Source organism: Callionymus lyra, chromosome 6, assembly GCF_982586985.1.
Source record: "Callionymus lyra chromosome 6, fCalLyr1.hap1.1, whole genome shotgun sequence".
In the NCBI taxonomy this organism is placed as follows: Eukaryota; Metazoa; Chordata; class Actinopteri; order Syngnathiformes; family Callionymidae; genus Callionymus; species Callionymus lyra.
In genome coordinates, this window is record NC_141823.1 from 31,040,650 (window position 1) to 31,068,457 (window position 27,808).

Sequence of the window (27,808 nt, forward strand, 5' to 3'; positions counted from 1 at the left end):
TCAGGTGAACCCGAATTATGGTGTCATTTCTGCAGGTAAGGATTTCATATACTTCCCAGTTTAATTTAACAAAATAAATCAAGTCTGTTACATGGGTGACATGTCTCTGTGGCGCATTTGGTTAGTGCGTTCGGCTGTTAACCGAAAGGTTTGTGGTTCAAGCCCAACCAGGGACGGCCCAGTTTTGAGAGTACCATCTCTAAACGAATGCCATTGAAACCGAAGCTGGTACAACGGCAGCTTTTTTTTGCTTCACAATCCTCAACAATATAACAGTAACCCCACCTTTGTTCAAATTTGCTAAAGGATGATCAAAACTTTTAGGATGCTCTATGACAAAAATGGTTCCATGAAACACTTTCTATGACCAAGCAGTTTTTAAAGACAGTTGTTTTCATTGAACATATGAGGAAGCCCCACCAAAGCAGGGCATCAAAAAATTGGTAAAGACTCATGTTGTCCCTCTCCACGGAAATCTTTAGTAAAAGGCGAAAGATTTATACGATCTGAAGAGAAACACGAGTGAACTGATGAGCCAGTGGGTGAGAAGAAGGCGTATTTTCCATCAAGTGCCTTTAACTCATGGTGGGGAACGCTAGGCCATCTTACTCAATATATGTGAACCGCCAAAAATTCACTATCAACTCATTTTTTAGGCGCCCCGTGTGAGGCTCAGATCTCAAGACCTTCAGAACAATGTGCCGTCTACAGCCCAAACAAGGCCTTGATAGACATCAGAAATCAGGTGAACCCGAATTATGGTGTCATTTCTGCAGGTAAGGATTTCACATACTTCCCAGTTTAATTTAACAAAATAAATCAAGTCTGTTACATGGGTGACATGTCTCTGTGGCGCATTTGGTTAGTGCGTTCGGCTGTTAACCGAAAGGTTTGTGGTTCAAGCCCAACCAGGGACGGCCCAGTTTTGAGAGTATCATCTCTAAACGAATGCCATTGAAACCGAAGCTGGTACAACGGCAGCTTTTTTTTGCTTCACAATCCTCAACAATATAACAGTAACCCCACCTTTGTTCAAATTTGCTAAAGGATGATCAAAACTTTTAGGATGCTCTATGACAAAAATGGTTCCATGAAACACTTTCTATGACCAAGCAGTTTTTAAAGACAGTTGTTTTCATTGAACATATGAGGAAGCCCCAACAAAGCAGGGCATCAAAAAATTGGTAAAGACTCATGTTGTCCCTCTCCACGGAAATCTTTAGTAAAAGGCGAAAGATTTATACGATCTGAAGAGAAACACGAGTGAACTGATGAGCCAGTGGTTGAGAAGAAGGCGTATTTTCCATCAAGTGCCTTTAACTCATGGTGGGGAACGCTAGGCCATCTTACTCAATATATGTGAACCGCCAAAAATTCACTATCAACTCATTTTTTAGGCGCCCCGTGTGAGGCTCAGATCTCAAGACCTTCAGAACAATGTGCCGTCTACAGCCCAAACAAGGCCTTGATAGACATCAGAAATCAGGTGAGCCCGAATTATGGTGTCATTTCTGCAGGTAAGGATTTCACATACTTCCCAGTTTAATTTAACAAAATAAATCAAGTCTGTTACATGGGTGACATGTCTCTGTGGCGCAATTGGTTAGCGCGTTCGGCTGTTAACCGAAAGGTTGGTGGTTCAAGCCCACCCAGGGACGGCCCAGTTTTGATAGGACCATCTCTAAACGAAGACCCATGGTGAATGCCATTGAAACTGAAGCTGGTACAACGGCAGCTTTTTTTTGCTTCACAATCCTCAACAATATAACAGTAACCCCACCTTTGTTCAAATTTGCTAAAGGATGATCAAAACTTTTAGGATGCTCTATGACAAAAATGGTTCCATGAAACACTTTCTATGACCAAGCAGTTTTTAAAGACAGTTGTTTTCATTTAACATATGAGGAAGCCCCAACAAAGCAGGGCATCAAAAAATTGGTAAAGACTCATGTTGTCCCTCTCCACGGAAATCTTTAGTAAAAGGCGAAAGATTTATACGATCTGAAGAGAAACACGAGTGAACTGATGAGCCAGTGGTTGAGAAGAAGGCGTATTTTCCATCAAGTGCCTTTAACTCATGGTGGGGAACGCTAGGCCATCTTACTCAATATATGTGAACCGCCAAAAATTCACTATCAACTCATTTTTTAGCCGCCCCGTGTGAGGCTCAGATCTCAAGACCTTCAGAACAATGTGCCGTCTACAGCCCAAACAAGGCCTTGATAGACATCAGAAATCAGGTGAGCCCGAATTATGGTGTCATTTCTGCAGGTAAGGATTTCACATACTTCCCAGTTTAATTTAACAAAATAAATCAAGTCTGTTACATGGGTGACATGTCTCTGTGGCGCATTTGGTTAGTGCGTTCGGCTGTTAACCGAAAGGTTTGTGGTTCAAGCCCAACCAGGGACGGCCCAGTTTTGAGAGTACCATCTCTAAATGAATGCCATTGAAACCGAAGCTGGTACAACGGCAGCTTTTTTTTGCTTCACAATCCTCAACAATATAACAGTAACCCCACCTTTGTTCAAATTTGCTAAAGGATGATCAAAACTTTTAGGATGCTCTATGACAAAAATGGTTCCATGAAACACTTTCTATGACCAAGCAGTTTTTAAAGACAGTTGTTTTCATTGAACATATGAGGAAGCCCCACCAAAGCAGGGCATCAAAAAATTGGTAAAGACTCATGTTGTCCCTCTCCACGGAAATCTTTAGTAAAAGGCGAAAGGTTTATACGATCTGAAGAGAAACACGAGTGAACTGATGAGCCAGTGGGTGAGAAGAAGGCGTATTTTCCATCAAGTGCCTTTAACTCATGGTGGGGAACGCTAGGCCATCTTACTCAATATATGTGAACCGCCAAAAATTCACTATCAACTCATTTTTTAGGCGCCCCGTGTGAGGCTCAGATCTCAAGACCTTCAGAACAATGTGCCGTCTACAGCCCAAACAAGGCCTTGATAGACATCAGAAATCAGGTGAACCCGAATTATGGTGTCATTTCTGCAGGTAAGGATTTCACATACTTCCCAGTTTAATTTAACAAAATAAATCAAGTCTGTTACATGGGTGACATGTCTCTGTGGCGCAATTGGTTAGCGCGTTCGGCTGTTAACCGAAAGGTTGGTGGTTCAAGCCCACCCAGGGACGGCCCAGTTTTGATAGGACCATCTCTAAACGAAGACCCATGGTGAATGCCATTGAAACCGAAGCTGGTACAACGGCAGCTTTTTTTTGCTTCACAATCCTCAACAATATAACAGTAACCCCACCTTTGTTCAAATTTGCTAAAGGATGATCAAAACTTTTAGGATGCTCTATGACAAAAATGGTTCCATGAAACACTTTCTATGACCAAGCAGTTTTTAAAGACAGTTGTTTTCATTGAACATATGAGGAAGCCCCAACAAAGCAGGGCATCAAAAAATTGGTAAAGACTCATGTTGTCCCTCTCCACGGAAATCTTTAGTAAAAGGCGAAAGATTTATACGATCTGAAGAGAAACACGAGTGAACTGATGAGCCAGTGGTTGAGAAGAAGGCGTATTTTCCATCAAGTGCCTTTAACTCATGGTGGGGAACGCTAGGCCATCTTACTCAATATATGTGAACCGCCAAAAATTCACTATCAACTCATTTTTTAGGCGCCCCGTGTGAGGCTCAGATCTCAAGACCTTCAGAACAATGTGCCGTCTACAGCCCAAACAAGGCCTTGATAGACATCAGAAATCAGGTGAGCCCGAATTATGGTGTCATTTCTGCAGGTAAGGATTTCACATACTTCCCAGTTTAATTTAACAAAATAAATCAAGTCTGTTACATGGGTGACATGTCTCTGTGGCGCGATTGGTTAGCGCGTTCGGCTGTTAACCGAAAGGTTGGTGGTTCAAGCCCACCCAGGGACGGCCCAGTTTTGATAGGACCATCTCTAAACGAAGACCCATGGTGAATGCCATTGAAACTGAAGCTGGTACAACGGCAGCTTTTTTTTGCTTCACAATCCTCAACAATATAACAGTAACCCCACCTTTGTTCAAATTTGCTAAAGGATGATCAAAACTTTTAGGATGCTCTATGACAAAAATGGTTCCATGAAACACTTTCTATGACCAAGCAGTTTTTAAAGACAGTTGTTTTCATTTAACATATGAGGAAGCCCCAACAAAGCAGGGCATCAAAAAATTGGTAAAGACTCATGTTGTCCCTCTCCACGGAAATCTTTAGTAAAAGGCGAAAGATTTATACGATCTGAAGAGAAACACGAGTGAACTGATGAGCCAGTGGTTGAGAAGAAGGCGTATTTTCCATCAAGTGCCTTTAACTCATGGTGGGGAACGCTAGGCCATCTTACTCAATATATGTGAACCGCCAAAAATTCACTATCAACTCATTTTTTAGCCGCCCCGTGTGAGGCTCAGATCTCAAGACCTTCAGAACAATGTGCCGTCTACAGCCCAAACAAGGCCTTGATAGACATCAGAAATCAGGTGAGCCCGAATTATGGTGTCATTTCTGCAGGTAAGGATTTCACATACTTCCCAGTTTAATTTAACAAAATAAATCAAGTCTGTTACATGGGTGACATGTCTCTGTGGCGCATTTGGTTAGTGCGTTCGGCTGTTAACCGAAAGGTTTGTGGTTCAAGCCCAACCAGGGACGGCCCAGTTTTGAGAGTACCATCTCTAAATGAATGCCATTGAAACCGAAGCTGGTACAACGGCAGCTTTTTTTTGCTTCACAATCCTCAACAATATAACAGTAACCCCACCTTTGTTCAAATTTGCTAAAGGATGATCAAAACTTTTAGGATGCTCTATGACAAAAATGGTTCCATGAAACACTTTCTATGACCAAGCAGTTTTTAAAGACAGTTGTTTTCATTGAACATATGAGGAAGCCCCAACAAAGCAGGGCATCAAAAAATTGGTAAAGACTCATGTTGTCCCTCTCCACGGAAATCTTTAGTAAAAGGCGAAAGATTTATACGATCTGAAGAGAAACACGAGTGAACTGATGAGCCAGTGGTTGAGAAGAAGGCGTATTTTCCATCAAGTGCCTTTAACTCATGGTGGGGAACGCTAGGCCATCTTACTCAATATATGTGAACCGCCAAAAATTCACTATCAACTCATTTTTTAGCCGCCCCGTGTGAGGCTCAGATCTCAAGACCTTCAGAACAATGTGCCGTCTACAGCCCAAACAAGGCCTTGATAGACATCAGAAATCAGGTGAGCCCGAATTATGGTGTCATTTCTGCAGGTAAGGATTTCACATACTTCCCAGTTTAATTTAACAAAATAAATCAAGTCTGTTACATGGGTGACATGTCTCTGTGGCGCATTTGGTTAGTGCGTTCGGCTGTTAACCGAAAGGTTTGTGGTTCAAGCCCAACCAGGGACGGCCCAGTTTTGAGAGTACCATCTCTAAACGAATGCCATTGAAACCGAAGCTGGTACAACGGCAGCTTTTTTTTGCTTCACAATCCTCAACAATATAACAGTAACCCCACCTTTGTTCAAATTTGCTAAAGGATGATCAAAACTTTTAGGATGCTCTATGACAAAAATGGTTCCATGAAACACTTTCTATGACCAAGCAGTTTTTAAAGACAGTTGTTTTCATTGAACATATGAGGAAGCCCCACCAAAGCAGGGCATCAAAAAATTGGTAAAGACTCATGTTGTCCCTCTCCACGGAAATCTTTAGTAAAAGGCGAAAGATTTATACGATCTGAAGAGAAACACGAGTGAACTGATGAGCCAGTGGGTGAGAAGAAGGCGTATTTTCCATCAAGTGCCTTTAACTCATGGTGGGGAACGCTAGGCCATCTTACTCAATATATGTGAACCGCCAAAAATTCACTATCAACTCATTTTTTAGCCGCCCCGTGTGAGGCTCAGATCTCAAGACCTTCAGAACAATGTGCCGTCTACAGCCCAAACAAGGCCTTGATAGACATCAGAAATCAGGTGAACCCGAATTATGGTGTCATTTCTGCAGGTAAGGATTTCACATACTTCCCAGTTTAATTTAACAAAATAAATCAAGTCTGTTACATGGGTGACATGTCTCTGTGGCGCATTTGGTTAGTGCGTTCGGCTGTTAACCGAAAGGTTTGTGGTTCAAGCCCAACGGCCCAGTTTTGAGAGTACCATCTCTAAACGAAGACCCATGGTGAATGCCATTGAAACCGAAGCTGGTACAACGGCAGCTTTTTTTTGCTTCACAATCCTCAACAATATAACAGTAACCCCACCTTTGTTCAAATTTGCTAAAGGATGATCAAAACTTTTAGGATGCTCTATGACAAAAATGGTTCCATGAAACACTTTCTATGACCAAGCAGTTTTTAAAGACAGTTGTTTTCATTGAACATATGAGGAAGCCCCAACAAAGCAGGGCATCAAAAAATTGGTAAAGACTCATATTGTCCCTCTCCACGGAAATCTTTAGTAAAAGGCGAAAGGTTTATACGATCTGAAGAGAAACACGAGTGAACTGATGAGCCAGTGGTTGAGAAGAAGGCGTATTTTCCATCAAGTGCCTTTAACTCATGGTGGGGAACGCTAGGCCATCTTACTCAATATATGTGAACCGCCAAAAATTCACTATCAACTCATTTTTTAGGCGCCCCGTGTGAGGCTCAGATCTCAAGACCTTCAGAACAATGTGCCGTCTACAGCCCAAACAAGGCCTTGATAGACATCAGAAATCAGGTGAACCCGAATTATGGTGTCATTTCTGCAGGTAAGGATTTCACATACTTCCCAGTTTAATTTAACAAAATAAATCAAGTCTGTTACATGGGTGACATGTCTCTGTGGCGCAATTGGTTAGCGCGTTCGGCTGTTAACCGAAAGGTTGGTGGTTCAAGCCCACCCAGGGACGGCCCAGTTTTGATAGGACCATCTCTAAACGAAGACCCATGGTGAATGCCATTGAAACCGAAGCTGGTACAACGGCAGCTTTTTTTTGCTTCACAATCCTCAACAATATAACAGTAACCCCACCTTTGTTCAAATTTGCTAAAGGATGATCAAAACTTTTAGGATGCTCTATGACAAAAATGGTTCCATGAAACACTTTCTATGACCAAGCAGTTTTTAAAGACAGTTGTTTTCATTGAACATATGAGGAAGCCCCAACAAAGCAGGGCATCAAAAAATTGGTAAAGACTCATGTTGTCCCTCTCCACGGAAATCTTTAGTAAAAGGCGAAAGATTTATACGATCTGAAGAGAAACACGAGTGAACTGATGAGCCAGTGGGTGAGAAGAAGGCGTATTTTCCATCAAGTGCCTTTAACTCATGGTGGGGAACGCTAGGCCATCTTACTCAATATATGTGAACCGCCAAAAATTCACTATCAACTCATTTTTTAGGCGCCCCGTGTGAGGCTCAGATCTCAAGACCTTCAGAACAATGTGCCGTCTACAGCCCAAACAAGGCCTTGATAGACATCAGAAATCAGGTGAGCCCGAATTATGGTGTCATTTCTGCAGGTAAGGATTTCACATACTTCCCAGTTTAATTTAACAAAATAAATCAAGTCTGTTACATGGGTGACATGTCTCTGTGGCGCAATTGGTTAGCGCGTTCGGCTGTTAACCGAAAGGTTGGTGGTTCAAGCCCACCCAGGGACGGCCCAGTTTTGATAGGACCATCTCTAAACGAAGACCCATGGTGAATGCCATTGAAACCGAAGCTGGTACAACGGCAGCTTTTTTTTGCTTCACAATCCTCAACAATATAACAGTAACCCCACCTTTGTTCAAATTTGCTAAAGGATGATCAAAACTTTTAGGATGCTCTATGACAAAAATGGTTCCATGAAACACTTTCTATGACCAAGCAGTTTTTAAAGACAGTTGTTTTCATTGAACATATGAGGAAGCCCCAACAAAGCAGGGCATCAAAAAATTGGTAAAGACTCATGTTGTCCCTCTCCACGGAAATCTTTAGTAAAAGGCGAAAGATTTATACGATCTGAAGAGAAACACGAGTGAACTGATGAGCCAGTGGTTGAGAAGAAGGCGTATTTTCCATCAAGTGCCTTTAACTCATGGTGGGGAACGCTAGGCCATCTTACTCAATATATGTGAACCGCCAAAAATTCACTATCAACTCATTTTTTAGCCGCCCCGTGTGAGGCTCAGATCTCAAGACCTTCAGAACAATGTGCCGTCTACAGCCCAAACAAGGCCTTGATAGACATCAGAAATCAGGTGAACCCGAATTATGGTGTCATTTCTGCAGGTAAGGATTTCATATACTTCCCAGTTTAATTTAACAAAATAAATCAAGTCTGTTACATGGGTGACATGTCTCTGTGGCGCATTTGGTTAGTGCGTTCGGCTGTTAACCGAAAGGTTTGTGGTTCAAGCCCAACCAGGGACGGCCCAGTTTTGAGAGTACCATCTCTAAACGAATGCCATTGAAACCGAAGCTGGTACAACGGCAGCTTTTTTTTGCTTCACAATCCTCAACAATATAACAGTAACCCCACCTTTGTTCAAATTTGCTAAAGGATGATCAAAACTTTTAGGATGCTCTATGACAAAAATGGTTCCATGAAACACTTTCTATGACCAAGCAGTTTTTAAAGACAGTTGTTTTCATTGAACATATGAGGAAGCCCCACCAAAGCAGGGCATCAAAAAATTGGTAAAGACTCATGTTGTCCCTCTCCACGGAAATCTTTAGTAAAAGGCGAAAGATTTATACGATCTGAAGAGAAACACGAGTGAACTGATGAGCCAGTGGTTGAGAAGAAGGCGTATTTTCCATCAAGTGCCTTTAACTCATGGTGGGGAACGCTAGGCCATCTTACTCAATATATGTGAACCGCCAAAAATTCACTATCAACTCATTTTTTAGCCGCCCCGTGTGAGGCTCAGATCTCAAGACCTTCAGAACGATGTGCCGTCTACAGCCCAAACAAGGCCTTGATAGACATCAGAAATCAGGTGAACCCGAATTATGGTGTCATTTCTGCAGGTAAGGATTTCATATACTTCCCAGTTTAATTTAACAAAATAAATCAAGTCTGTTACATGGGTGACATGTCTCTGTGGCGCATTTGGTTAGTGCGTTCGGCTGTTAACCGAAAGGTTTGTGGTTCAAGCCCAACCAGGGACGGCCCAGTTTTGAGAGTACCATCTCTAAACGAATGCCATTGAAACCGAAGCTGGTACAACGGCAGCTTTTTTTTGCTTCACAATCCTCAACAATATAACAGTAACCCCACCTTTGTTCAAATTTGCTAAAGGATGATCAAAACTTTTAGGATGCTCTATGACAAAAATGGTTCCATGAAACACTTTCTATGACCAAGCAGTTTTTAAAGACAGTTGTTTTCATTGAACATATGAGGAAGCCCCAACAAAGCAGGGCATCAAAAAATTGGTAAAGACTCATATTGTCCCTCTCCACGGAAATCTTTAGTAAAAGGCGAAAGGTTTATACGATCTGAAGAGAAACACGAGTGAACTGATGAGCCAGTGGTTGAGAAGAAGGCGTATTTTCCATCAAGTGCCTTTAACTCATGGTGGGGAACGCTAGGCCATCTTACTCAATATATGTGAACCGCCAAAAATTCACTATCAACTCATTTTTTAGGCGCCCCGTGTGAGGCTCAGATCTCAAGACCTTCAGAACAATGTGCCGTCTACAGCCCAAACAAGGCCTTGATAGACATCAGAAATCAGGTGAACCCGAATTATGGTGTCATTTCTGCAGGTAAGGATTTCACATACTTCCCAGTTTAATTTAACAAAATAAATCAAGTCTGTTACATGGGTGACATGTCTCTGTGGCGCAATTGGTTAGCGCGTTCGGCTGTTAACCGAAAGGTTGGTGGTTCAAGCCCACCCAGGGACGGCCCAGTTTTGATAGGACCATCTCTAAACGAAGACCCATGGTGAATGCCATTGAAACCGAAGCTGGTACAACGGCAGCTTTTTTTTGCTTCACAATCCTCAACAATATAACAGTAACCCCACCTTTGTTCAAATTTGCTAAAGGATGATCAAAACTTTTAGGATGCTCTATGACAAAAATGGTTCCATGAAACACTTTCTATGACCAAGCAGTTTTTAAAGACAGTTGTTTTCATTGAACATATGAGGAAGCCCCAACAAAGCAGGGCATCAAAAAATTGGTAAAGACTCATGTTGTCCCTCTCCACGGAAATCTTTAGTAAAAGGCGAAAGATTTATACGATCTGAAGAGAAACACGAGTGAACTGATGAGCCAGTGGGTGAGAAGAAGGCGTATTTTCCATCAAGTGCCTTTAACTCATGGTGGGGAACGCTAGGCCATCTTACTCAATATATGTGAACCGCCAAAAATTCACTATCAACTCATTTTTTAGGCGCCCCGTGTGAGGCTCAGATCTCAAGACCTTCAGAACAATGTGCCGTCTACAGCCCAAACAAGGCCTTGATAGACATCAGAAATCAGGTGAGCCCGAATTATGGTGTCATTTCTGCAGGTAAGGATTTCACATACTTCCCAGTTTAATTTAACAAAATAAATCAAGTCTGTTACATGGGTGACATGTCTCTGTGGCGCAATTGGTTAGCGCGTTCGGCTGTTAACCGAAAGGTTGGTGGTTCAAGCCCACCCAGGGACGGCCCAGTTTTGATAGGACCATCTCTAAACGAAGACCCATGGTGAATGCCATTGAAACCGAAGCTGGTACAACGGCAGCTTTTTTTTGCTTCACAATCCTCAACAATATAACAGTAACCCCACCTTTGTTCAAATTTGCTAAAGGATGATCAAAACTTTTAGGATGCTCTATGACAAAAATGGTTCCATGAAACACTTTCTATGACCAAGCAGTTTTTAAAGACAGTTGTTTTCATTGAACATATGAGGAAGCCCCAACAAAGCAGGGCATCAAAAAATTGGTAAAGACTCATGTTGTCCCTCTCCACGGAAATCTTTAGTAAAAGGCGAAAGATTTATACGATCTGAAGAGAAACACGAGTGAACTGATGAGCCAGTGGTTGAGAAGAAGGCGTATTTTCCATCAAGTGCCTTTAACTCATGGTGGGGAACGCTAGGCCATCTTACTCAATATATGTGAACCGCCAAAAATTCACTATCAACTCATTTTTTAGGCGCCCCGTGTGAGGCTCAGATCTCAAGACCTTCAGAACAATGTGCCGTCTACAGCCCAAACAAGGCCTTGATAGACATCAGAAATCAGGTGAGCCCGAATTATGGTGTCATTTCTGCAGGTAAGGATTTCACATACTTCCCAGTTTAATTTAACAAAATAAATCAAGTCTGTTACATGGGTGACATGTCTCTGTGGCGCTACCCATCGCACGTCAGACTGTCTTCTCTCGACCAATCGTGTAACAGAGTTCCTTTAAGTGAAAAACCAATCATGAAGCAGAGGTGCTCTCAGCTCGACCAATCGTGTAACAGAGTTCCTTTAAGCGAAAACCAATCATGAAGCAGAGGGGGCTCGAGTGAGCCTGACCAATCACAGGCGCTAAACCCTCCCCCCCTGCGCGCGCATGAACTTGCTCATCTACCGACCCCCTCCCTCGCTACTTCATTTGCGTCACAAGGAGCGATTGCAGACTGTTACATTGAGAAGGTAAGTTTTTAATATTAAGGATTACTATCTAGCCATGTAAATAACATTTTATGTTTATTTTCTTGCATAAAATGTCGTGCATGCAACGCTAGTTATAACACACTACTTTTCAAAATATTTGTCACTACCCACGTTAGCTTTAATGTATGAATGAAATCCGCTTTAAATACATGTCAGTAATTTAACCAGAAAAATATTTCTAACTTTTATAACAAATAATCTATTTTTTGTCTGTGTTTTTGCCCGTCGAAGTAGGGCTTTGTTTCTTGTCTCCCGTTAATAACAATTACGCGCAAGGAGCAGTTATCTTACAAGAGTTTAATGATTTAAAGTCGAATAAAATTAAAAAATAAAATAAAATATTATGTTTAACATTTCCATGGTAAGAATAGGCATTGTGTTTTCGTTTTTCTACAGTTATTGGGGTGTTTTACAAACAGAATTTATTGTTTTTAAACAGAGTTTATTGTTTTTAAACAGAGTTTTACACGTTTTTAAACAGAGTTCTACACGTTTTACAAAGCATGCAGCCTTAGAAATTATAATATATTATAATTCACTTCTTTTTGCTTAATAAAAATGAGAAATTTGGGGATTTAATTTAACTTTATTACTTCCACAACAGATGAGTGCTAGACCAAAGTCCCACAAGCCCATGGGGGATGGTGAATGGATGGCCAGGTTGAAGGAAGGCCTTTGCCAATACAGGCGTCTGGCCCTCTGGAGCAGGCAACAGACCAGCTCCACGGCAGCGGAAGTGGCATGACCTCTATCAGAAGGTAAAAAATTATACATTCGTAAATACTTATAAACTGTGAGTAAATAACGCCAAAATATCTCCTCAGATTGAGAAGTGCCCTTTGCAGACCCGTGGACAAACTGTCCTGTTCGGAGGATCCACTGCCTGCTCTTGTGGCTTTCACGCCTCTAAAGTAATCTTTTTATTCATATAACATAAACACATGAGATTACATTGTGAGCTGAACATCAGCATGACGGTCATGTGTCGAATATTAGTTACTCTCAGCATTATGTTATGTTATAACACTATAACATTGCTGTCCTAATGCTACATTATTGCTGTTGTCAATCCAGTCGGGCCCTGCAACAACAACATCGGTGTCCCATGCTACCACCTCAACAGCAGTAGCAGCTGGGACATCAAGAGAAGGAACCGGGCCCTCACAGACTGAGGCTTTGGCGACGCCGCGGTCATTCTTGAGACCTCCTCCCAGTTTATCGATGGTGAATAATAGTCTTTTTTTATTTCATTGTGCTCTTATCATTATGGTCTTGAAGTCTAACAAATGTCAAACACCCATTCATAATAATATAGTTACACACCTATAATACATGCATCTGGTTTCTTTATCTCTGCCCACAGTTAGACACAACACTTGTGAAATTGTATGGAGCATCAATCATGATCTAATACATTTTTTTCTTTTTGTAGTTCACAAAGTCTCGCTTTGGAGGGTCCAAGTCAGCTCTACTAAAGCCTAATTTAGTGAGCCGCAGCCCAAGTCCTTCTCCTCCACCACCACCCAAGCTTCCTAGCTCTGCTCCACGCAGCCCTGCTCCACGCAGCCCTGCTCCACGCAGCCCTGCTCCACCCCGCCCTGCTCCACCCCGCCCTGCTCCACCCCGCCCTGCTCCACGCAGCCCTGCTCCACGCAGCCCTGCTCCACCCCGCCCTGCTCCACCCCGCCCTGCTCCACGCAGCCCTGCTCCACCCCGCCCTGCTCCACCCCGCCCTGCTCCACCCAGCCCTGCTCCACGCAGCCCTGCTCCACGCAGCCCTGCTCCACGCAGCCCTGCTCCACCCTGCCTTGCTCCACCCAGCCCTGCTCCACGCAGCCCTGCTCCACGCAGCCCTGCTCCACGCAGCCCTGCCTTTCCCCAACCAAGGATGCTCCTAGTGACACCATCCGCCCTTAGTGGGCCCTCTCTAGGAGTCTTCCTCTGTGCCTCTCCTGCACCTGTACATGCACCTGCTCCAGCTCCGGTTAGAAGGGTGAACCGCAAGGAGGAGCACAACAGCTGTAAAAAATGTGGGCAGTTTAGGACAAAGGAGACTGGGCACAGTCAGTATCAGGGGAAAATGTACTGCCCTTCGACTGAGACTGTTCCTAAAGAGAAGTGGCTTGAGGATATTAAAAAAATATATATAATATGTATTGTATATAAAATATTTGGTTTTTTTACTGGTTTTGGGTTGATGTGTAAATTTTTCTTGTGTGTTTTACTAAATTAAACATATATATATATTGAAACATCTGTTTGTGTTTTGCATGTTTCATCACATCACAAGAAAGAAAAGCAGAATATGTATCAACTTCCCTTAACATAACCAACATATTTTATTTAAATACAATGCCCATAGTTGATAAAAACTGTCAATAGCATAACAACGATCACTAAAAATGGGATAAATTCAGTTTCCTGAATATTTCCCTTTCCCCTCTTTTTTTCCTCTTTTTTCCTCTTTTTTCTTCTTTTTTCTTCCTCCCCCTTCTCCCCTCTTCTCTTCCTTCTTCCCCCCCCTTAACAGACTAACGTGCGCCAGCTTTGGCGCAATTGGTTAGCGCGTTCGGCTGTTAACCGAAAGGTTGGTGGTTCAAGCCCACCCAGGGACGGCCCAGTTTTGATAGGACCATCTCTAAACGAAGACCCATGGTGAATGCCATTGAAACCGAAGCTGGTACAACGGCAGCTTTTTTTTGCTTCACAATCCTCAACAATATAACAGTAACCCCACCTTTGTTCAAATTTGCTAAAGGATGATCAAAACTTTTAGGATGCTCTATGACAAAAATGGTTCCATGAAGCACTTTCTATGACCAAGCAGTTTTTAAAGACAGTTGTTTTCATTGAACATATGAGGAAGCCCCAACAAAGCAGGGCATCAAAAAATTGGTAAAGACTCATGTTGTCCCTCTCCACGGAAATCTTTAGTAAAAGGCGAAAGGTTTATACGATCTGAAGAGAAACACGAGTGAACTGATGAGCCAGTGGTTGAGAAGAAGGCGTATTTTCCATCAAGTGCCTTTAACTCATGGTGGGGAACGCTAGGCCATCTTACTCAATATATGTGAACCGCCAAAAATTCACTATCAACTCATTTTTTAGGCGCCCCGTGTGAGGCTCAGATCTCAAGACCTTCAGAACAATGTGCCGTCTACAGCCCAAACAAGGCCTTGATAGACATCAGAAATCAGGTGAGCCCGAATTATGGTGTCATTTCTGCAGGTAAGGATTTCACATACTTCCCAGTTTAATTTAACAAAATAAATCAAGTCTGTTACATGGGTGACATGTCTCTGTGGCGCAATTGGTTAGCGCGTTCGGCTGTTAACCGAAAGGTTGGTGGTTCAAGCCCACCCAGGGACGGCCCAGTTTTGATAGGACCATCTCTAAACGAAGACCCATGGTGAATGCCATTGAAACTGAAGCTGGTACAACGGCAGCTTTTTTTTGCTTCACAATCCTCAACAATATAACAGTAACCCCACCTTTGTTCAAATTTGCTAAAGGATGATCAAAACTTTTAGGATGCTCTATGACAAAAATGGTTCCATGAAACACTTTCTACCAAGCAGTTTTTAAAGACAGTTGTTTTCATTGAACATATGAGGAAGCCCCAACAAAGCAGGGCATCAAAAAATTGGTAAAGACTCATGTTGTCCCTCTCCACGGAAATCTTTAGTAAAAGGCGAAAGATTTATACGATCTGAAGAGAAACACGAGTGAACTGATGAGCCAGTGGTTGAGAAGAAGGCGTATTTTCCATCAAGTGCCTTTAACTCATGGTGGGGAACGCTAGGCCATCTTACTCAATATATGTGAACCGCCAAAAATTCACTATCAACTCATTTTTTAGCCGCCCCGTGTGAGGCTCAGATCTCAAGACCTTCAGAACAATGTGCCGTCTACAGCCCAAACAAGGCCTTGATAGACATCAGAAATCAGGTGAGCCCGAATTATGGTGTCATTTCTGCAGGTAAGGATTTCACATACTTCCCAGTTTAATTTAACAAAATAAATCAAGTCTGTTACATGGGTGACATGTCTCTGTGGCGCATTTGGTTAGTGCGTTCGGCTGTTAACCGAAAGGTTTGTGGTTCAAGCCCAACCAGGGACGGCCCAGTTTTGAGAGTACCATCTCTAAACGAATGCCATTGAAACCGAAGCTGGTACAACGGCAGCTTCTTTTTGCTTCACAATCCTCAACAATATAACAGTAACCCCACCTTTGTTCAAATTTGCTAAAGGATGATCAAAACTTTTAGGATGCTCTATGACAAAAATGGTTCCATGAAACACTTTCTATGACCAAGCAGTTTTTAAAGACAGTTGTTTTCATTGAACATATGAGGAAGCCCCAACAAAGCAGGGCATCAAAAAATTGGTAAAGACTCATGTTGTCCCTCTCCACGGAAATCTTTAGTAAAAGGCGAAAGATTTATACGATCTGAAGAGAAACACGAGTGAACTGATGAGCCAGTGGGTGAGAAGAAGGCGTATTTTCCATCAAGTGCCTTTAACTCATGGTGGGGAACGCTAGGCCATCTTACTCAATATATGTGAACCGCCAAAAATTCACTATCAACTCATTTTTTAGGCGCCCCGTGTGAGGCTCAGATCTCAAGACCTTCAGAACAATGTGCCGTCTACAGCCCAAACAAGGCCTTGATAGACATCAGAAATCAGGTGAGCCCGAATTATGGTGTCATTTCTGCAGGTAAGGATTTCACATACTTCCCAGTTTAATTTAACAAAATAAATCAAGTCTGTTACATGGGTGACATGTCTCTATGGCGCAATTGGTTAGCGCGTTCGGCTGTTAACCGAAAGGTTGGTGGTTCAAGCCCACCCAGGGACGGCCCAGTTTTGATAGGACCATCTCTAAACGAAGACCCATGGTGAATGCCATTGAAACTGAAGCTGGTACAACGGCAGCTTTTTTTTGCTTCACAATCCTCAACAATATAACAGTAACCCCACCTTTGTTCAAATTTGCTAAAGGATGATCAAAACTTTTAGGATGCTCTATGACAAAAATGGTTCCATGAAACACTTTCTATGACCAAGCAGTTTTTAAAGACAGTTGTTTTCATTGAACATATGAGGAAGCCCCAACAAAGCAGGGCATCAAAAAATTGGTAAAGACTCATGTTGTCCCTCTCCACGGAAATCTTTAGTAAAAGGCGAAAGATTTATACGATCTGAAGAGAAACACGAGTGAACTGATGAGCCAGTGGTTGAGAAGAAGGCGTATTTTCCATCAAGTGCCTTTAACTCATGGTGGGGAACGCTAGGCCATCTTACTCAATATATGTGAACCGCCAAAAATTCACTATCAACTCATTTTTTAGCCGCCCCGTGTGAGGCTCAGATCTCAAGACCTTCAGAACAATGTGCCGTCTACAGCCCAAACAAGGCCTTGATAGACATCAGAAATCAGGTGAGCCCGAATTATGGTGTCATTTCTGCAGGTAAGGATTTCACATACTTCCCAGTTTAATTTAACAAAATAAATCAAGTCTGTTACATGGGTGACATGTCTCTGTGGCGCATTTGGTTAGTGCGTTCGGCTGTTAACCGAAAGGTTTGTGGTTCAAGCCCAACCAGGGACGGCCCAGTTTTGAGAGTACCATCTCTAAACGAATGCCATTGAAACCGAAGCTGGTACAACGGCAGCTTTTTTTTGCTTCACAATCCTCAACAATATAACAGTAACCCCACCTTTGTTCAAATTTGCTAAAGGATGATCAAAACTTTTAGGATGCTCTATGACAAAAATGGTTCCATGAAACACTTTCTATGACCAAGCAGTTTTTAAAGACAGTTGTTTTCATTGAACATATGAGGAAGCCCCAACAAAGCAGGGCATCAAAAAATTGGTAAAGACTCATGTTGTCCCTCTCCACGGAAATCTTTCGTAAAAGGCGAAAGATTTATACGATCTGAAGAGAAACACGAGTGAACTGATGAGCCAGTGGGTGAGAAGAAGGCGTATTTTCCATCAAGTGCCTTTAACTCATGGTGGGGAACGCTAGGCCATCTTACTCAATATATGTGAACCGCCAAAAATTCACTATCAACTCATTTTTTAGGCGCCCCGTGTGAGGCTCAGATCTCAAGACCTTCAGAACAATGTGCCGTCTACAGCCCAAACAAGGCCTTGATAGACATCAGAAATCAGGTGAGCCCGAATTATGGTGTCATTTCTGCAGGTAAGGATTTCACATACTTCCCAGTTTAATTTAACAAAATAAATCAAGTCTGTTACATGGGTGACATGTCTCTGTGGCGCAATTGGTTAGCGCGTTCGGCTGTTAACCGAAAGGTTGGTGGTTCAAGCCCACCCAGGGACGGCCCAGTTTTGATAGGACCATCTCTAAACGAAGACCCATGGTGAATGCCATTGAAACTGAAGCTGGTACAACGGCAGCTTTTTTTTGCTTCACAATCCTCAACAATATAACAGTAACCCCACCTTTGTTCAAATTTGCTAAAGGATGATCAAAACTTTTAGGATGCTCTATGACAAAAATGGTTCCATGAAACACTTTCTATGACCAAGCAGTTTTTAAAGACAGTTGTTTTCATTGAACATATGAGGATGCCCCAACAAAGCAGGGCATCAAAAAATTGGTAAAGACTCATGTTGTCCCTCTCCACGGAAATCTTTAGTAAAAGGCGAAAGATTTATACGATCTGAAGAGAAACACGAGTGAACTGATGAGCCAGTGGTTGAGAAGAAGGCGTATTTTCCATCAAGTGCCTTTAACTCATGGTGGGGAACGCTAGGCCATCTTACTCAATATATGTGAACCGGCAAAAATTCACTATCAACTCATTTTTTAGCCGCCCCGTGTGAGGCTCAGATCTCAAGACCTTCAGAACAATGTGCCGTCTACAGCCCAAACAAGGCCTTGATAGACATCAGAAATCAGGTGAACCCGAATTATGGTGTCATTTCTGCAGGTAAGGATTTCATATACTTCCCAGTTTAATTTAACAAAATAAATCAAGTCTGTTACATGGGTGACATGTCTCTGTGGCGCATTTGGTTAGTGCGTTCGGCTGTTAACCGAAAGGTTTGTGGTTCAAGCCCAACCAGGGACGGCCCAGTTTTGAGAGTACCATCTCTAAACGAATGCCATTGAAACCGAAGCTGGTACAACGGCAGCTTTTTTTTGCTTCACAATCCTCAACAATATAACAGTAACCCCACCTTTGTTCAAATTTGCTAAAGGATGATCAAAACTTTTAGGATGCTCTATGACAAAAATGGTTCCATGAAACACTTTCTATGACCAAGCAGTTTTTAAAGACAGTTGTTTTCATTGAACATATGAGGAAGCCCCAACAAAGAAGGGCATCAAAAAATTGGTAAAGACTCATGTTGTCCCTCTCCACGGAAATCTTTAGTAAAAGGCGAAAGATTTATACGATCTGAAGAGAAACACGAGTGAACTGATGAGCCAGTGGGTGAGAAGAAGGCGTATTTTCCATCAAGTGCCTTTAACTCATGGTGGGGAACGCTAGGCCATCTTACTCAATATATGTGAACCGCCAAAAATTCACTATCAACTCATTTTTTAGGCGCCCCGTGTGAGGCTCAGATCTCAAGACCTTCAGAACAATGTGCCGTCTACAGCCCAAACAAGGCCTTGATAGACATCAGAAATCAGGTGAACCCGAATTATGGTGTCATTTCTGCAGGTAAGGATTTCACATACTTCCCAGTTTAATTTAACAAAATAAATCAAGTCTGTTACATGGGTGACATGTCTCTGTGGCGCATTTGGTTAGTGCGTTCGGCTGTTAACCGAAAGGTTTGTGGTTCAAGCCCAACCAGGGACGGCCCAGTTTTGAGAGTACCATCTCTAAACGAATGCCATTGAAACCAAAGCTGGTACAACGGCAGCTTTTTTTTGCTTCACAATCCTCAACAATATAACAGTAACCCCACCTTTGTTCAAATTTGCTAAAGGATGATCAAAACTTTTAGGATGCTCTATGACAAAAATGGTTCCATGAAACACTTTCTATGACCAAGCAGTTTTTAAAGACAGTTGTTTTCATTGAACATATGAGGAAGCCCCAACAAAGCAGGGCATCAAAAAATTGGTAAAGACTCATGTTGTCCCTCTCCACGGAAATCTTTCGTAAAAGGCGAAAGATTTATACGATCTGAAGAGAAACACGAGTGAACTGATGAGCCAGTGGGTGAGAAGAAGGCGTATTTTCCATCAAGTGCCTTTAACTCATGGTGGGGAACGCTAGGCCATCTTACTCAATATATGTGAACCGCCAAAAATTCACTATCAACTCATTTTTTAGGCGCCCCGTGTGAGGCTCAGATCTCAAGACCTTCAGAACAATGTGCCGTCTACAGCCCAAACAAGGCCTTGATAGACATCAGAAATCAGGTGAGCCCGAATTATGGTGTCATTTCTGCAGGTAAGGATTTCACATACTTCCCAGTTTAATTTAACAAAATAAATCAAGTCTGTTACATGGGTGACATGTCTCTGTGGCGCATTTGGTTAGTGCGTTCGGCTGTTAACCGAAAGGTTTGTGGTTCAAGCCCAACCAGGGACGGCCCAGTTTTGAGAGTACCATCTCTAAACGAATGCCATTGAAACCGAAGCTGGTACAACGGCAGCTTTTTTTTGCTTCACAATCCTCAACAATATAACAGTAACCCCACCTTTGTTCAAATTTGCTAAAGGATGATCAAAACTTTTAGGATGCTCTATGACAAAAATGGTTCCATGAAACACTTTCTATGACCAAGCAGTTTTTAAAGACAGTTGTTTTCATTGAACATATGAGGAAGCCCCAACAAAGAAGGGCATCAAAAAATTGGTAAAGACTCATGTTGTCCCTCTCCACGGAAATCTTTAGTAAAAGGCGAAAGATTTATACGATCTGAAGAGAAACACGAGTGAACTGATGAGCCAGTGGGTGAGAAGAAGGCGTATTTTCCATCAAGTGCCTTTAACTCATGGTGGGGAACGCTAGGCCATCTTACTCAATATATGTGAACCGCCAAAAATTCACTATCAACTCATTTTTTAGGCGCCCCGTGTGAGGCTCAGATCTCAAGACCTTCAGAACAATGTGCCGTCTACAGCCCAAACAAGGCCTTGATAGACATCAGAAATCAGGTGAACCCGAATTATGGTGTCATTTCTGCAGGTAAGGATTTCACATACTTCCCAGTTTAATTTAACAAAATAAATCAAGTCTGTTACATGGGTGACATGTCTCTGTGGCGCATTTGGTTAGTGCGTTCGGCTGTTAACCGAAAGGTTTGTGGTTCAAGCCCAACCAGGGACGGCCCAGTTTTGAGAGTACCATCTCTAAACGAATGCCATTGAAACCAAAGCTGGTACAACGGCAGCTTTTTTTTGCTTCACAATCCTCAACAATATAACAGTAACCCCACCTTTGTTCAAATTTGCTAAAGGATGATCAAAACTTTTAGGATGCTCTATGACAAAAATGGTTCCATGAAACACTTTCTATGACCAAGCAGTTTTTAAAGACAGTTGTTTTCATTGAACATATGAGGAAGCCCCAACAAAGCAGGGCATCAAAAAATTGGTAAAGACTCATGTTGTCCCTCTCCACGGAAATCTTTAGTAAAAGGCGAAAGATTTATACGATCTGAAGAGAAACACGAGTGAACTGATGAGCCAGTGGGTGAGAAGAAGGCGTATTTTCCATCAAGTGCCTTTAACTCATGGTGGGGAACGCTAGGCCATCTTACTCAATATATGTGAACCGCCAAAAATTCACTATCAACTCATTTTTTAGGCGCCCCGTGTGAGGCTCAGATCTCAAGACCTTCAGAACAATGTGCCGTCTACAGCCCAAACAAGGCCTTGATAGACATCAGAAATCAGGTGAGCCCGAATTATGGTGTCATTTCTGCAGGTAAGGATTTCACATACTTCCCAGTTTAATTTAACAAAATAAATCAAGTCTGTTACATGGGTGACATGTCTCTATGGCGCAATTGGTTAGCGCGTTCGGCTGTTAACCGAAAGGTTGGTGGTTCAAGCCCACCCAGGGACGGCCCAGTTTTGATAGGACCATCTCTAAACGAAGACCCATGGTGAATGCCATTGAAACTGAAGCTGGTACAACGGCAGCTTTTTTTTGCTTCACAATCCTCAACAATATAACAGTAACCCCACCTTTGTTCAAATTTGCTAAAGGATGATCAAAACTTTTAGGATGCTCTATGACAAAAATGGTTCCATGAAACACTTTCTATGACCAAGCAGTTTTTAAAGACAGTTGTTTTCATTGAACATATGATGAAGCCCCAACAAAGCAGGGCATCAAAAAATTGGTAAAGACTCATGTTGTCCCTCTCCACGGAAATCTTTAGTAAAAGGCGAAAGATTTATACGATCTGAAGAGAAACACGAGTGAACTGATGAGCCAGTGGTTGAGAAGAAGGCGTATTTTCCATCAAGTGCCTTTAACTCATGGTGGGGAACGCTAGGCCATCTTACTCAATATATGTGAACCGCCAAAAATTCACTATCAACTCATTTTTTAGCCGCCCCGTGTGAGGCTCAGATCTCAAGACCTTCAGAACAATGTGCCGTCTACAGCCCAAACAAGGCCTTGATAGACATCAGAAATCAGGTGAGCCCGAATTATGGTGTCATTTCTGCAGGTAAGGATTTCACATACTTCCCAGTTTAATTTAACAAAATAAATCAAGTCTGTTACATGGGTGACATGTCTCTGTGGCGCATTTGGTTAGTGCGTTCGGCTGTTAACCGAAAGGTTTGTGGTTCAAGCCCAACCAGGGACGGCCCAGTTTTGAGAGTACCATCTCTAAACGAATGCCATTGAAACCGAAGCTGGTACAACGGCAGCTTTTTTTTGCTTCACAATCCTCAACAATATAACAGTAACCCCACCTTTGTTCAAATTTGCTAAAGGATGATCAAAACTTTTAGGATGCTCTATGACAAAAATGGTTCCATGAAACACTTTCTATGACCAAGCAGTTTTTAAAGACAGTTGTTTTCATTGAACATATGAGGAAGCCCCAACAAAGCAGGGCATCAAAAAATTGGTAAAGACTCATGTTGTCCCTCTCCACGGAAATCTTTAGTAAAAGGCGAAAGGTTTATACGATCTGAAGAGAAACACGAGTGAACTGATGAGCCAGTGGTTGAGAAGAAGGCGTATTTTCCATCAAGTGCCTTTAACTCATGGTGGGGAACGCTAGGCCATCTTACTCAATATATGTGAACCGCCAAAAATTCACTATCAACTCATTTTTTAGGCGCCCCGTGTGAGGCTCAGATCTCAAGACCTTCAGAACAATGTGCCGTCTACAGCCCAAACAAGGCCTTGATAGACATCAGAAATCAGGTGAACCCGAATTATGGTGTCATTTCTGCAGGTAAGGATTTCACATACTTCCCAGTTTAATTTAACAAAATAAATCAAGTCTGTTACATGGGTGACATGTCTCTGTGGCGCAATTGGTTAGCGCGTTCGGCTGTTAACCGAAAGGTTGGTGGTTCAAGCCCACCCAGGGACGGCCCAGTTTTGATAGGACCATCTCTAAACGAAGACCCATGGTGAATGCCATTGAAACCGAAGCTGGTACAACGGCAGCTTTTTTTTGCTTCACAATCCTCAACAATATAACAGTAACCCCACCTTTGTTCAAATTTGCTAAAGGATGATCAAAACTTTTAGGATGCTCTATGACAAAAATGGTTCCATGAAACACTTTCTATGACCAAGCAGTTTTTAAAGACAGTTGTTTTCATTGAACATATGAGGAAGCCCCAACAAAGCAGGGCATCAAAAAATTGGTAAAGACTCATGTTGTCCCTCTCCACGGAAATCTTTAGTAAAAGGCGAAAGATTTATACGATCTGAAGAGAAACACGAGTGAACTGATGAGCCAGTGGTTGAGAAGAAGGCGTATTTTCCATCAAGTGCCTTTAACTCATGGTGGGGAACGCTAGGCCATCTTACTCAATATATGTGAACCGCCAAAAATTCACTATCAACTCATTTTTTAGGCGCCCCGTGTGAGGCTCAGATCTCAAGACCTTCAGAACAATGTGCCGTCTACAGCCCAAACAAGGCCTTGATAGACATCAGAAATCAGGTGAGCCCGAATTATGGTGTCATTTCTGCAGGTAAGGATTTCACATACTTCCCAGTTTAATTTAACAAAATAAATCAAGTCTGTTACATGGGTGACATGTCTCTGTGGCGCTACCCATCGCACGTCAGACTGTCTTCTCTCGACCAATCGTGTAACAGAGTTCCTTTAAGTGAAAAACCAATCATGAAGCAGAGGTGCTCTCAGCTCGACCAATCGTGTAACAGAGTTCCTTTAAGCGAAAACCAATCATGAAGCAGAGGGGGCTCGAGTGAGCCTGACCAATCACAGGCGCTAAACCCTCCCCCCCTGCGCGCGCATGAACTTGCTCATCTACCGACCCCCTCCCTCGCTACTTCATTTGCGTCACAAGGAGCGATTGCAGACTGTTACATTGAGAAGGTAAGTTTTTAATATTAAGGATTACTATCTAGCCATGTAAATAACATTTTATGTTTATTTTCTTGCATAAAATGTCGTGCATGCAACGCTAGTTATAACACACTACTTTTCAAAATATTTGTCACTACCCACGTTAGCTTTAATGTATGAATGAAATCCGCTTTAAATACATGTCAGTAATTTAACCAGAAAAATATTTCTAACTTTTATAACAAATAATCTATTTTTTGTCTGTGTTTTTGCCCGTCGAAGTAGGGCTTTGTTTCTTGTCTCCCGTTAATAACAATTACGCGCAAGGAGCAGTTATCTTACAAGAGTTTAATGATTTAAAGTCGAATAAAATTAAAAAATAAAATAAAATATTATGTTTAACATTTCCATGGTAAGAATAGGCATTGTGTTTTCGTTTTTCTACAGTTATTGGGGTGTTTTACAAACAGAATTTATTGTTTTTAAACAGAGTTTATTGTTTTTAAACAGAGTTTTACACGTTTTTAAACAGAGTTCTACACGTTTTACAAAGCATGCAGCCTTAGAAATTATAATATATTATAATTCACTTCTTTTTGCTTAATAAAAATGAGAAATTTGGGGATTTAATTTAACTTTATTACTTCCACAACAGATGAGTGCTAGACCAAAGTCCCACAAGCCCATGGGGGATGGTGAATGGATGGCCAGGTTGAAGGAAGGCCTTTGCCAATACAGGCGTCTGGCCCTCTGGAGCAGGCAACAGACCAGCTCCACGGCAGCGGAAGTGGCATGACCTCTATCAGAAGGTAAAAAATTATACATTCGTAAATACTTATAAACTGTGAGTAAATAACGCCAAAATATCTCCTCAGATTGAGAAGTGCCCTTTGCAGACCCGTGGACAAACTGTCCTGTTCGGAGGATCCACTGCCTGCTCTTGTGGCTTTCACGCCTCTAAAGTAATCTTTTTATTCATATAACATAAACACATGAGATTACATTGTGAGCTGAACATCAGCATGACGGTCATGTGTCGAATATTAGTTACTCTCAGCATTATGTTATGTTATAACACTATAACATTGCTGTCCTAATGCTACATTATTGCTGTTGTCAATCCAGTCGGGCCCTGCAACAACAACATCGGTGTCCCATGCTACCACCTCAACAGCAGTAGCAGCTGGGACATCAAGAGAAGGAACCGGGCCCTCACAGACTGAGGCTTTGGCGACGCCACGGTCATTCTTGAGACCTCCTCCCAGTTTATCGATGGTGAATAATAGACTTTTTTTATTTCATTGTGCTCTTATCATTATGGTCTTGAAGTCTAACAAATGTCAAACACCCATTCATAATAATATAGTTACACACCTATAATACATGCATCTGGTTTCTTTATCTCTGCCCACAGTTAGACACAACACTTGTGAAATTGTATGGAGCATCAATCATGATCTAATACATTTTTTTCTTTTTGTAGTTCACAAAGTCTCGCTTTGGAGGGTCCAAGTCAGCTCTACTAAAGCCTAATTTAGTGAGCCGCAGCCCAAGTCCTTCTCCTCCACCACCACCCAAGCTTCCTAGCTCTGCTCCACGCAGCCCTGCTCCACGCAGCCCTGCTCCACGCAGCCCTGCTCCACCCCGCCCTGCTCCACCCCGCCCTGCTCCACGCAGCCCTGCTCCACGCAGCCCTGCTCCACCCCGCCCTGCTCCACCCCGCCCTGCTCCACGCAGCCCTGCTCCACCCCGCCCTGCTCCACCCCGCCCTGCTCCACCCAGCCCTGCTCCACGCAGCCCTGCTCCACGCAGCCCTGCTCCACGCAGCCCTGCTCCACGCAGCCCTGCTCCACGCAGCCCTGCTCCACCCTGCCTTGCTCCACCCAGCCCTGCTCCACGCAGCCCTGCTCCACGCAGCCCTGCTCCACGCAGCCCTGCCTTTCCCCAACCAAGGATGCTCCTAGTGACACCATCCGCCCTTAGTGGGCCCTCTCTAGGAGTCTTCCTCTGTGCCTCTCCTGCACCTGTACATGCACCTGCTCCAGCTCCGGTTAGAAGGGTGAACCGCAAGGAGGAGCACAACAGCTGTAAAAAATGTGGGCAGTTTAGGACAAAGGAGACTGGGCACAGTCAGTATCAGGGGAAAATGTACTGCCCTTCGACTGAGACTGTTCCTAAAGAGAAGTGGCTTGAGGATATTAAAAAAATATATATAATATGTATTGTATATAAAATATTTGTTTTTTTTACTGGTTTTGGGTTGATGTGTAAATTTTTCTTGTGTGTTTTACTAAATTAAACATATATATATATTGAAACATCTGTTTGTGTTTTGCATGTTTCATCACATCACAAGAAAGAAAAGCAGAATATGTATCAACTTCCCTTAACATAACCAACATATTTTATTTAAATACAATGCCCATAGTTGATAAAAACTGTCAATAGCATAACAACGATCACTAAAAATGGGATAAATTCAGTTTCCTGAATATTTCCCTTTCCCCTCTTTTTTTCCTCTTTTTTCCTCTTTTTTCTTCTTTTTTCTTCCTCCCCCTTCTCCCCTCTTCTCTTCCTTCTTCCCCCCCCTTAACAGACTAACGTGCGCCAGCTTTGGCGCAATTGGTTAGCGCGTTCGGCTGTTAACCGAAAGGTTGGTGGTTCAAGCCCACCCAGGGACGGCCCAGTTTTGATAGGACCATCTCTAAACGAAGACCCATGGTGAATGCCATTGAAACCGAAGCTGGTACAACGGCAGCTTTTTTTTGCTTCACAATCCTCAACAATATAACAGTAACCCCACCTTTGTTCAAATTTGCTAAAGGATGATCAAAACTTTTAGGATGCTCTATGACAAAAATGGTTCCATGAAACACTTTCTATGACCAAGCAGTTTTTAAAGACAGTTGTTTTCATTGAACATATGAGGAAGCCCCAACAAAGCAGGGCATCAAAAAATTGGTAAAGACTCATGTTGTCCCTCTCCACGGAAATCTTTAGTAAAAGGCGAAAGGTTTATACGATCTGAAGAGAAACACGAGTGAACTGATGAGCCAGTGGTTGAGAAGAAGGCGTATTTTCCATCAAGTGCCTTTAACTCATGGTGGGGAACGCTAGGCCATCTTACTCAATATATGTGAACCGCCAAAAATTCACTATCAACTCATTTTTTAGGCGCCCCGTGTGAGGCTCAGATCTCAAGACCTTCAGAACAATGTGCCGTCTACAGCCCAAACAAGGCCTTGATAGACATCAGAAATCAGGTGAGCCCGAATTATGGTGTCATTTCTGCAGGTAAGGATTTCACAACTTCCCAGTTTAATTTAACAAAATAAATCAAGTCTGTTACATGGGTGACATGTCTCTGTGGCGCAATTGGTTAGCGCGTTCGGCTGTTAACCGAAAGGTTGGTGGTTCAAGCCCACCCAGGGACGGCCCAGTTTTGATAGGACCATCTCTAAACGAAGACCCATGGTGAATGCCATTGAAACTGAAGCTGGTACAACGGCAGCTTTTTTTTGCTTCACAATCCTCAACAATATAACAGTAACCCCACCTTTGTTCAAATTTGCTAAAGGATGATCAAAACTTTTAGGATGCTCTATGACAAAAATGGTTCCATGAAACACTTTCTACCAAGCAGTTTTTAAAG

At 42.5% G+C, this 27,808-nt stretch overlaps 2 long non-coding RNA genes and 44 other non-coding genes across 47 annotated transcripts; 17 read left to right on the top strand and 29 right to left on the bottom strand.

Annotated features, from left to right (window-relative positions):
* Positions 1-412: 412 nt before the first annotated feature.
* Positions 413-526, bottom strand: LOC148078599 (U5 spliceosomal RNA). Its single transcript, XR_015711491.1, has one exon. It is a non-coding gene; the product is annotated as a U5 spliceosomal RNA (small nuclear RNA).
* Positions 527-1,153: 627 nt separating this feature from the next.
* LOC148078600 (U5 spliceosomal RNA) lies at positions 1,154-1,267 on the bottom strand. Its single transcript, XR_015711575.1, has one exon. It is a non-coding gene; the product is annotated as a U5 spliceosomal RNA (small nuclear RNA).
* Positions 1,268-1,584: 317 nt separating this feature from the next.
* On the top strand, positions 1,585-1,658 carry trnan-guu (transfer RNA asparagine (anticodon GUU)). Its single transcript has one exon. It is a non-coding gene; the product is annotated as a tRNA-Asn (tRNA).
* A 249-nt stretch (positions 1,659-1,907) lies between these two features.
* On the bottom strand, positions 1,908-2,021 carry LOC148078602 (U5 spliceosomal RNA). The gene has a single exon (XR_015711586.1). It is a non-coding gene; the product is annotated as a U5 spliceosomal RNA (small nuclear RNA).
* A 627-nt stretch (positions 2,022-2,648) lies between these two features.
* On the bottom strand, positions 2,649-2,762 carry LOC148078603 (U5 spliceosomal RNA). The gene has a single exon (XR_015711645.1). It is a non-coding gene; the product is annotated as a U5 spliceosomal RNA (small nuclear RNA).
* Positions 2,763-3,079: 317 nt separating this feature from the next.
* trnan-guu (transfer RNA asparagine (anticodon GUU)) lies at positions 3,080-3,153 on the top strand. Its single transcript has one exon. It is a non-coding gene; the product is annotated as a tRNA-Asn (tRNA).
* A 249-nt stretch (positions 3,154-3,402) lies between these two features.
* Positions 3,403-3,516, bottom strand: LOC148078605 (U5 spliceosomal RNA). The gene has a single exon (XR_015711599.1). It is a non-coding gene; the product is annotated as a U5 spliceosomal RNA (small nuclear RNA).
* A 317-nt stretch (positions 3,517-3,833) lies between these two features.
* trnan-guu (transfer RNA asparagine (anticodon GUU)) lies at positions 3,834-3,907 on the top strand. Its single transcript has one exon. It is a non-coding gene; the product is annotated as a tRNA-Asn (tRNA).
* Positions 3,908-4,156: 249 nt separating this feature from the next.
* On the bottom strand, positions 4,157-4,270 carry LOC148078607 (U5 spliceosomal RNA). Its single transcript, XR_015711610.1, has one exon. It is a non-coding gene; the product is annotated as a U5 spliceosomal RNA (small nuclear RNA).
* Positions 4,271-4,897: 627 nt separating this feature from the next.
* Positions 4,898-5,011, bottom strand: LOC148078608 (U5 spliceosomal RNA). The gene has a single exon (XR_015711621.1). It is a non-coding gene; the product is annotated as a U5 spliceosomal RNA (small nuclear RNA).
* Positions 5,012-5,638: 627 nt separating this feature from the next.
* Positions 5,639-5,752, bottom strand: LOC148078609 (U5 spliceosomal RNA). Its single transcript, XR_015711492.1, has one exon. It is a non-coding gene; the product is annotated as a U5 spliceosomal RNA (small nuclear RNA).
* Positions 5,753-6,385: 633 nt separating this feature from the next.
* On the bottom strand, positions 6,386-6,499 carry LOC148078610 (U5 spliceosomal RNA). Its single transcript, XR_015711630.1, has one exon. It is a non-coding gene; the product is annotated as a U5 spliceosomal RNA (small nuclear RNA).
* Positions 6,500-6,816: 317 nt separating this feature from the next.
* trnan-guu (transfer RNA asparagine (anticodon GUU)) lies at positions 6,817-6,890 on the top strand. Its single transcript has one exon. It is a non-coding gene; the product is annotated as a tRNA-Asn (tRNA).
* A 249-nt stretch (positions 6,891-7,139) lies between these two features.
* On the bottom strand, positions 7,140-7,253 carry LOC148078612 (U5 spliceosomal RNA). The gene has a single exon (XR_015711632.1). It is a non-coding gene; the product is annotated as a U5 spliceosomal RNA (small nuclear RNA).
* Positions 7,254-7,570: 317 nt separating this feature from the next.
* Positions 7,571-7,644, top strand: trnan-guu (transfer RNA asparagine (anticodon GUU)). Its single transcript has one exon. It is a non-coding gene; the product is annotated as a tRNA-Asn (tRNA).
* Positions 7,645-7,893: 249 nt separating this feature from the next.
* On the bottom strand, positions 7,894-8,007 carry LOC148078614 (U5 spliceosomal RNA). The gene has a single exon (XR_015711643.1). It is a non-coding gene; the product is annotated as a U5 spliceosomal RNA (small nuclear RNA).
* Positions 8,008-8,634: 627 nt separating this feature from the next.
* On the bottom strand, positions 8,635-8,748 carry LOC148078615 (U5 spliceosomal RNA). The gene has a single exon (XR_015711493.1). It is a non-coding gene; the product is annotated as a U5 spliceosomal RNA (small nuclear RNA).
* Positions 8,749-9,375: 627 nt separating this feature from the next.
* On the bottom strand, positions 9,376-9,489 carry LOC148078616 (U5 spliceosomal RNA). Its single transcript, XR_015711631.1, has one exon. It is a non-coding gene; the product is annotated as a U5 spliceosomal RNA (small nuclear RNA).
* A 317-nt stretch (positions 9,490-9,806) lies between these two features.
* On the top strand, positions 9,807-9,880 carry trnan-guu (transfer RNA asparagine (anticodon GUU)). Its single transcript has one exon. It is a non-coding gene; the product is annotated as a tRNA-Asn (tRNA).
* Positions 9,881-10,129: 249 nt separating this feature from the next.
* On the bottom strand, positions 10,130-10,243 carry LOC148078618 (U5 spliceosomal RNA). Its single transcript, XR_015711654.1, has one exon. It is a non-coding gene; the product is annotated as a U5 spliceosomal RNA (small nuclear RNA).
* A 317-nt stretch (positions 10,244-10,560) lies between these two features.
* On the top strand, positions 10,561-10,634 carry trnan-guu (transfer RNA asparagine (anticodon GUU)). Its single transcript has one exon. It is a non-coding gene; the product is annotated as a tRNA-Asn (tRNA).
* A 249-nt stretch (positions 10,635-10,883) lies between these two features.
* LOC148078620 (U5 spliceosomal RNA) lies at positions 10,884-10,997 on the bottom strand. The gene has a single exon (XR_015711665.1). It is a non-coding gene; the product is annotated as a U5 spliceosomal RNA (small nuclear RNA).
* Positions 10,998-11,342: 345 nt separating this feature from the next.
* Positions 11,343-12,807, top strand: LOC148078621 (uncharacterized). The gene is made up of 3 exons (XR_015711439.1): positions 11,343-12,394; positions 12,461-12,547; positions 12,711-12,807. It is a non-coding gene; the product is annotated as an uncharacterized LOC148078621 (long non-coding RNA).
* Positions 12,808-14,180: 1,373 nt separating this feature from the next.
* trnan-guu (transfer RNA asparagine (anticodon GUU)) lies at positions 14,181-14,251 on the top strand. The gene has a single exon. It is a non-coding gene; the product is annotated as a tRNA-Asn (tRNA).
* A 249-nt stretch (positions 14,252-14,500) lies between these two features.
* Positions 14,501-14,614, bottom strand: LOC148078623 (U5 spliceosomal RNA). The gene has a single exon (XR_015711640.1). It is a non-coding gene; the product is annotated as a U5 spliceosomal RNA (small nuclear RNA).
* A 317-nt stretch (positions 14,615-14,931) lies between these two features.
* Positions 14,932-15,005, top strand: trnan-guu (transfer RNA asparagine (anticodon GUU)). The gene has a single exon. It is a non-coding gene; the product is annotated as a tRNA-Asn (tRNA).
* A 246-nt stretch (positions 15,006-15,251) lies between these two features.
* On the bottom strand, positions 15,252-15,365 carry LOC148078625 (U5 spliceosomal RNA). Its single transcript, XR_015711676.1, has one exon. It is a non-coding gene; the product is annotated as a U5 spliceosomal RNA (small nuclear RNA).
* A 627-nt stretch (positions 15,366-15,992) lies between these two features.
* On the bottom strand, positions 15,993-16,106 carry LOC148078626 (U5 spliceosomal RNA). The gene has a single exon (XR_015711687.1). It is a non-coding gene; the product is annotated as a U5 spliceosomal RNA (small nuclear RNA).
* A 317-nt stretch (positions 16,107-16,423) lies between these two features.
* trnan-guu (transfer RNA asparagine (anticodon GUU)) lies at positions 16,424-16,497 on the top strand. The gene has a single exon. It is a non-coding gene; the product is annotated as a tRNA-Asn (tRNA).
* Positions 16,498-16,746: 249 nt separating this feature from the next.
* On the bottom strand, positions 16,747-16,860 carry LOC148078628 (U5 spliceosomal RNA). The gene has a single exon (XR_015711698.1). It is a non-coding gene; the product is annotated as a U5 spliceosomal RNA (small nuclear RNA).
* Positions 16,861-17,487: 627 nt separating this feature from the next.
* LOC148078629 (U5 spliceosomal RNA) lies at positions 17,488-17,601 on the bottom strand. Its single transcript, XR_015711626.1, has one exon. It is a non-coding gene; the product is annotated as a U5 spliceosomal RNA (small nuclear RNA).
* A 317-nt stretch (positions 17,602-17,918) lies between these two features.
* Positions 17,919-17,992, top strand: trnan-guu (transfer RNA asparagine (anticodon GUU)). The gene has a single exon. It is a non-coding gene; the product is annotated as a tRNA-Asn (tRNA).
* Positions 17,993-18,241: 249 nt separating this feature from the next.
* On the bottom strand, positions 18,242-18,355 carry LOC148078631 (U5 spliceosomal RNA). The gene has a single exon (XR_015711554.1). It is a non-coding gene; the product is annotated as a U5 spliceosomal RNA (small nuclear RNA).
* Positions 18,356-18,982: 627 nt separating this feature from the next.
* On the bottom strand, positions 18,983-19,096 carry LOC148078632 (U5 spliceosomal RNA). Its single transcript, XR_015711536.1, has one exon. It is a non-coding gene; the product is annotated as a U5 spliceosomal RNA (small nuclear RNA).
* A 627-nt stretch (positions 19,097-19,723) lies between these two features.
* On the bottom strand, positions 19,724-19,837 carry LOC148078633 (U5 spliceosomal RNA). The gene has a single exon (XR_015711627.1). It is a non-coding gene; the product is annotated as a U5 spliceosomal RNA (small nuclear RNA).
* Positions 19,838-20,464: 627 nt separating this feature from the next.
* LOC148078634 (U5 spliceosomal RNA) lies at positions 20,465-20,578 on the bottom strand. The gene has a single exon (XR_015711537.1). It is a non-coding gene; the product is annotated as a U5 spliceosomal RNA (small nuclear RNA).
* Positions 20,579-21,205: 627 nt separating this feature from the next.
* On the bottom strand, positions 21,206-21,319 carry LOC148078635 (U5 spliceosomal RNA). Its single transcript, XR_015711710.1, has one exon. It is a non-coding gene; the product is annotated as a U5 spliceosomal RNA (small nuclear RNA).
* A 317-nt stretch (positions 21,320-21,636) lies between these two features.
* trnan-guu (transfer RNA asparagine (anticodon GUU)) lies at positions 21,637-21,710 on the top strand. Its single transcript has one exon. It is a non-coding gene; the product is annotated as a tRNA-Asn (tRNA).
* A 249-nt stretch (positions 21,711-21,959) lies between these two features.
* Positions 21,960-22,073, bottom strand: LOC148078637 (U5 spliceosomal RNA). Its single transcript, XR_015711721.1, has one exon. It is a non-coding gene; the product is annotated as a U5 spliceosomal RNA (small nuclear RNA).
* Positions 22,074-22,700: 627 nt separating this feature from the next.
* LOC148078638 (U5 spliceosomal RNA) lies at positions 22,701-22,814 on the bottom strand. The gene has a single exon (XR_015711641.1). It is a non-coding gene; the product is annotated as a U5 spliceosomal RNA (small nuclear RNA).
* Positions 22,815-23,131: 317 nt separating this feature from the next.
* trnan-guu (transfer RNA asparagine (anticodon GUU)) lies at positions 23,132-23,205 on the top strand. The gene has a single exon. It is a non-coding gene; the product is annotated as a tRNA-Asn (tRNA).
* A 249-nt stretch (positions 23,206-23,454) lies between these two features.
* Positions 23,455-23,568, bottom strand: LOC148078640 (U5 spliceosomal RNA). Its single transcript, XR_015711732.1, has one exon. It is a non-coding gene; the product is annotated as a U5 spliceosomal RNA (small nuclear RNA).
* Positions 23,569-23,913: 345 nt separating this feature from the next.
* LOC148078641 (uncharacterized) lies at positions 23,914-25,776 on the top strand. 2 transcript variants are annotated; one of them, XR_015711441.1, is made up of 5 exons: positions 23,914-24,186; positions 24,812-24,965; positions 25,032-25,118; positions 25,282-25,431; positions 25,640-25,776. It is a non-coding gene; the product is annotated as an uncharacterized LOC148078641 (long non-coding RNA). The 2 variants fall into 2 exon arrangements; XR_015711440.1 differs by having other exon boundaries at positions 23,914-24,965.
* A 990-nt stretch (positions 25,777-26,766) lies between these two features.
* On the top strand, positions 26,767-26,837 carry trnan-guu (transfer RNA asparagine (anticodon GUU)). Its single transcript has one exon. It is a non-coding gene; the product is annotated as a tRNA-Asn (tRNA).
* Positions 26,838-27,086: 249 nt separating this feature from the next.
* On the bottom strand, positions 27,087-27,200 carry LOC148078643 (U5 spliceosomal RNA). Its single transcript, XR_015711642.1, has one exon. It is a non-coding gene; the product is annotated as a U5 spliceosomal RNA (small nuclear RNA).
* A 316-nt stretch (positions 27,201-27,516) lies between these two features.
* On the top strand, positions 27,517-27,590 carry trnan-guu (transfer RNA asparagine (anticodon GUU)). The gene has a single exon. It is a non-coding gene; the product is annotated as a tRNA-Asn (tRNA).
* The last annotated feature ends 218 nt before the right edge of the window (positions 27,591-27,808 follow it).